The sequence below is a fragment of the Ursus arctos genome, unplaced genomic scaffold (genome assembly GCF_023065955.2).
Source record: "Ursus arctos isolate Adak ecotype North America unplaced genomic scaffold, UrsArc2.0 scaffold_18, whole genome shotgun sequence".
NCBI classification, from domain to species: domain Eukaryota; kingdom Metazoa; phylum Chordata; class Mammalia; order Carnivora; family Ursidae; genus Ursus; species Ursus arctos.
The window spans coordinates 34,561,374-34,567,755 of NW_026622852.1; the positions used below are offsets into that span (position 1 = coordinate 34,561,374).

General features: G+C 44.0%; 1 non-coding gene across 1 annotated transcript; it reads left to right on the forward strand.

Moving 5' to 3' along the window:
- Nucleotides 1-4,873: 4,873 nt before the first annotated feature.
- On the forward strand, nt 4,874-5,014 carry LOC113260700 (U4 spliceosomal RNA). The gene has a single exon (XR_003318075.1). It is a non-coding gene; the product is annotated as a U4 spliceosomal RNA (small nuclear RNA).
- Nucleotides 5,015-6,382: the final 1,368 nt, after the last annotated feature.

Below are 6,382 nucleotides of genomic sequence, written 5' to 3' on the forward strand. Positions count from 1 at the left end.
CGGGGGCGCCTGGGTGGCACAGCGGTTGGGCGCCTGCTTTCGGCTCAGGGCGTGATCCCAGTGTTACGGGATCGAGCCCCACATCGGGCTCCTTCGCTATGAGCCTGCTTCTTCCTCTCCCGCTCCCCCTGCTTGTGTTCCTTCTCTCGCTGGCTGTCTCTGTCTCTGTCAAATAAATAAATAAAATCTTAAAAAAAAAAAAAATTCAATTACGTGCAACAAAACACAGTAGTATTGGACAATCACCCAAAATATAAAATAAATACCCATCAGTTCATTCTGATATAAATACATGACTGAGTAAATGAATGAGAAGTGACAAACCTCCTGTGCAGAAGAACCGCAAATAATTTGTGTAGATACTCCACCATTAAGGAGGAGGAGAGCTCCCCTCCTCCCTAAGAGTAGACTGCACATGACTTCCTTCCAAAGAATACCATATGGAAGAAAGAGTAACTTTACAACGAAGAAATGTGGCAAACACTAACTCAGCCAGGTGATCTGGGTGAATGTCAACAGTGATAATATTCATCCTCAATACAATGTAATGAAAATGCCACTGGATTTCTATGGTCTTCCGAAAACACGTCCCCCCTGTCTAATCGTGAGAAAACATCAAACAATTCCTAAAGGAGGTACATCCTGTAAAATGCCTGACCCATGCTCCTCAAAACTTTAAAGATCATCCGAAATAAGGGGAGTCTGAGAAATGCTGAAGCCAACAGGAATTTAAGGAGACCTAACTACTGAATATAATGCAGTGTCCTGGATGGGATCCTGGAACAGGGAAAAAGGACATTAGGGAAAAACTGAGGAAATCTGAACAAAGCATGGATTTCAGTTAACAATAACGTATCAATATTGGTTTATTAATTGTGACAGATGTACCATATTAATGGACGATATTAATCATAAGAGAAACTAGCTGTGGGGTATATGGGAACTCTGTGTTATCTTTGTAATGTTTCTGTAGATCTAAAACTGTTCTGAAATAAAAAGTTTATTTAAAAATAAATCATAATACCACATACAGACTTTTTTAAAAGATTAAATTGAATCCCAGTTTCACAGTTTATTGACTGTGACCTTGGCTAAGTCATTGAACCTTTCTAAGTGTCATCCATAAAATGGTGATACTATTATGTACCTCATAAGTTGTTATGAAGGTAAAATGCAAAAGCCCCTGGTTCCCTCCACCTTGGCTTAAGGACTAACAAAATGCACTTGAGTGAACCTGGGGAGGAAATGCATTCTAATTTGACTGGAAACTATGTCCTTTGCACCTTCTTGAAACACTCTAGCAGTGCCAGGTACAGGACCCCCCCCCCCCCCACCAGCTCAAAGCTGACTAAATGCTCACCAGTTCCCAAGATACAGCTCTAGTGCCCTCCCAATCTCTGAGGTTCTTGGTCTACCAAGAGGGAAGTCCAGTGTGCAAAATGCGGTTGAGTTTGCTGGCCTTACAGAGAAGAGCACAGCCTGAGTGGGTGTGGAGGGAAGGATGACGGTCTTCACTTAGAATAAACCTGAGCTGATTTGGCCGGTGATTAGCTAAGGAGACAGCCACACTTCTTTCCCCAGGGGCTCCTGTTTGGATAGGGGAGTCCAACAGCACCTGTGGGGCCTGGAGTCCCTCGGAGCAGGCTGCTGGGCAGAGCTGGGATGCCCCCTGGCGTAACTCCCTGGACCACGGACTAGGCAGTGGGAAGATGACAGTCTGAAAAGCTGACTTTTTCTTATCCTATTATTGTGCATGCTGTGTTACTGTGTGTGATAGGTTTCTCACTGCACCTTCCAGGGAACTTTGGAGGTGGCAGAACTGTTCGGTCGGATCTGCTTTACTCTAAAGAGGAGAGACTCCTGTGCTAGGTTGATATCCATATTTCCAGTTTCATTCATCGAGATTGAGACAACCGGATTCTTTCTCAGAAAGGGAGTTGCACTTACACATGCCTGTTTTCTCGGAGCTCTACACCAGAGGGCAGTATGGGTGCTCAGTAGTAGAGATGCCCTTTTTTCCTAGAGGGTATAGCTGAGTAATGGGTCTTCTCATAGGGTTTTCCTGAGTAATAAAAGAGGAAGGTAGGTGTATTCATTTTCTCTAACTGTGGAAGAAAGTACCACAAACTCAGCAGCTTAAAACAACGCCCATTCGTGAGCTCACAGCCCTGTAGGTCCACTGTGGATTGCTTTCACAGTCTCAGAGAGGAGGCAACAGTGGGTATGGCTGGCTGGAGGGAGTGATCCAGAAAACCAGGCACATAACACTCGAGCCATAAACATTGGCTAGTGAGCTCTATCATGCTACAGCCACGTCAGGCAAGGAAAAGAGAAGGATATGATACAGAGTGCTTTTGAAGAGCACAAGGGAGCAGCTGGATGGGGATTTTGCTAGGTTTTACAAACTTCCCTGGGTGTTCCTGAAACCTGAATTCAGATCAAAGTTTCATTTTCTGTGAAGGGATAGTTGGGACCGTGTTCAATTCATCAGTACACTGAAGTTTTTCTAAGTCTTAAAACAAAAGAAAACCCTGCTGACCCTAGAACTTTTCTTCTGTGGTCTAGACCTCTTAAAGGCTGTTCTTTATTCTCTTTTCCAAGCTATCCTGGAAAAAAATGAACCTTTTCAAAATGCAAAAATAGGACTTCTAAATGAAAAAAATAGGCTTAATCCTCCCTCCACTGTCTATTGCCTTTGCAACAGACCTACAGATTTTACTTAGGCTTAAAAGGACACCGAAGCAGAAATGAACTTAGTTGTACTGTCCCAGCCTACAAGACGGAAAACAGAAATTCTGCCTTCCTTGTACTTTCCCTAACATGCGGCATTTTATTTATTTATTTATTTATGAGAGCCGGGGAGGGGCAGAGCAAGAAGAAGAGAGAGAATCTTAAACAGGCTCCACACTCAGCGTGGAGCCCGATGCAAGGCTTGATTTCACGTCCCTGAAATCATGACCTGAATCAAAACCAAGAGTCAGATGCTTAACCACCCAGGGCCACCCAGGCATCCCTAACATGCTGCATTTTTAATTTTAAAGAATAGAAGCAGCTGAAGGCACAGACATTTTTTTACAGGCAATTTTGTTAACCAGTTAGGAAGCTTTACTTCTCTCTTAGTTGGTATTTAAATTTATGGGGTTCTGCTGTTCAAATTTGGTAAAGAATCATATGCATTTAAGGGGCGCCTGGGTGGCACAGTCGTTAAGCGTCTGCCTTCAGCTCAGGGCATGATCCCGGAGTTCTGGGATCAAGCCCCACATCAGGCTCCTCTGCTGGGAGCATGCTTCTTCCTCTCACACTCCCCCTGCTTGTGTTCCCTCTCTCACTGGCTGTCTCTCTGTCAAATAAATAAATAAAATCTTCAAAAAAAAATCAATGCATTTAAGTGGTATCATTGGTTCCAAGACGTCAGGAGAGCCAGACTCTACTGACTTCTTGGGATACGATCACAAGAGAAAGAACCTGTAAATGGGCTTTTCAAAGAAAAATAGCAAAGCTCCTCTTTCTGCCTCTTTTGGTAATAGTCCCACTTATAGGATATAGTTGTTAATTTACAACAGGAAGGGGATGCTAAGTTTGGTGGAGAGTGGAAAAGATATTACAATGAGGAGAAAGGAATTAACCCATAACAACTTTGTGAGTAAAAGACTTATTACTTTGAGTTGACCTTGAAACATGTCATTGCCTACTTCTCTGCTGCCAGCTGGCTTTGCAATGGACAATAAAGCCTCCAAAAATACTTCATATAAGATTGTTGTTTGTCTTCGTTAATTTACCCTAGTGACCCTGGGTGGGACATTGCTCCATCAGGACAGGTAGAGTCTCAGGAGAGCCATCTAGCTAGTCAACTGAATTACCAGCGGCCAGATTGTCACAAAAAGCCTCTTGCCCACTGCTTCCTTTTTGGCAGCCTTTCCTATGGTTGAGGCTACATCCTACTTCCCTATCAAACTTGACTTTGTATTTCGCACTTTTATCAGTGCGTTTCCATTACAACAACCAGGTAGTCCTGGACCAATGGCACTGTCTAGTCAAGGCCCCTAGCACAGAGTGGGCACTTAAAATTCATTAACCGATCCAACACTTCCTCCTTTACTTCCAAATTAACACTTTCTCTCAGCTGGATGGGGGCTTCTTCCTTCCTTACGCTAGATGCTGTTTTCTCTAACTCGGTGCCAGGACTTGCCAGATGAGTAAAGAAAACCTATCCCCACTTTCACAGACATTGCCCCACGTGGACGTCACATACTTGTAAAGCTTCATCTTTTTAAACCCACCTTGAGAACAGCGACTCATATGTTGCTCCTCAGTTCCAAATGGACGCTGGGCTTGTGTAGGCTGCTTCTGACAAGTGAGTCGTCAACGGATAGGGCTACTTTCTTTCTTGACATCACGCTCTCCTTCAGGTTGATATCAAAGAGGACACTTTAAACTTCTGGAAACATGAGGGCCCTGAGGAGGAGAAAGAGGAGAGAAGAACAAAAGGCCAAAAGGGGGTAAAGGGGAAGGCCGAGAAATAATCCCAAAGCAAAATGCCACATATGAGAACACATACTTGGCATTCTCACCTTTCAAAATTAGAACAACCTAACCGTCCAATGTTAGAGGAATGATTAAGTGAATTATCATTTATTCACGAAATGGAATATTGTGCAGCCATTAAATGTTTCCTTTGAAGAGTGTGCTGCAGCAAAGAGCAAAAGTTGATGGAATGATAAATGGGGGAAAAAAAAAAAAAGCAAAACAGGGTACCCGGCTGGCTCAGCCAGAAAAGCATGTGACTTTTGATCCTGGGGTTGTGAGTTCGAGGCCCACACGGGATATAGAGGTTACTTAAGTAAACAAAATTTTAAAGAAGGAAAAAAAAGTAAAACAAGTGCAGTGGTAGTACTGTAGCCAATGAGGTTTACCCAAGGCATGATTATTGCTAATTGAAAACTTCTCGCAATACCCCACCATGACGACTCGAAATACAGTGGGCACTGACAATTTTTGGTAGTCGCTACAGAGACTGAATTAAAAAAAAAAAAAAAAAACAAAATCATTGTGCTGTAATTCGCTTATGAATGTGTGTGTCCGTACCATCATTAGACTGAGGGAAGGGTAAGGAATGGAAGTAGCAGGGAGCCACGTCAAGGACAGAACCCTGAGGAATACTGACATCTATGGAATGTTCCAGGAAGGGGTGCCTTCAAAGAAGACAGAAAAAAACGAAGGAAAGAAGCCATGGAAAGGACTAAGCCAAAAGAACACGAGGTCACAGAATATGGGAGACGATGGCCCATCCAAGGTGTCTCCCAAGGTGGGAGATCCTAGTATAGACTTTTTGCTGTGAGCAAACTTCAGCAAAGTTTCAAGAGGAACTTAGCAAGTTGGGTCACATCCCAGAGTAAGGGAGAGATGGGATCTGAGCTGAAGTCGCCTGTAAGCAAAGCCTGTGCTCTCTGCTTTACTCTAGGCTGCCTTTCTGTTAGAAATATCTCCTGAGTGTGTATGAGATCATGATTGAAGAAGGATCAGTCAGTTGTATTTTCTTTTTTTTTCTTTTTTTTTAGATTATTTATTTGAGAAAACACATGAGTGGGGTGGAGGGGCACAGGGAGAGGGAGAAGCAGACTCCCCACTGAGCAAGGAGCCTGATGTGGGGCTTGATCCCAGAACCCCAGGATCATGACCTGAGCCAAAGGCGGACACCCAACAACTGAGCCACCCAGGCACTCCATGTATTTTCTATTTAAGGGCTACAGTTTGATACAAAGACAGCGGTGGGGGTAGAAGGTGAGAGAATGGATGCCAGGGCGATAGATCAGTATGGGGAGTGCAAACTCCATTGCTGGCAAAGCAGGTAAGGTACAAGGGGAAACGGCTGGCACACTGGGGCCTACTCACACTGCCTGCAGGGGGCAAGAATGCAGGCACTCATCCACTGTGGTTGAATATTCCAATTTGTTTAGAGATGCCAGAAATCTGGATTTTATCTTTCTCTGTGACATTTTCAAATTTTAAATGCTGGATCTAAATAAAAACATTTTTAAACACTATGCAGACTAAATAAATCTCTGGAGTAGATTGGGCCCAATTTTAGACCGCTGGCTTCATATCGGTAAAGGCAGTTTGTCTTCAGGAACTGGATCTTCAGTTGTGCTGGTTCTGTGCAGAGCTAATCCCCAGGCTGAGGGGAAATCCCTGGGCAGGCCTTGGCTGGGGCCATTTCCCCTTCCAACTTCCTTCCCCAGCTTGTCTCAGTGGGCCTATCACTCAACTTTCTATGATGAATGCTTTGTTGGGTTCTGTTCCATGGAGTTAAAGGAGCATGGAGCGTCTCTCATCACAGCCCTTCTTTCCTAGGAAAATAAATGGCCAGCTCCCTGGAGTTGGG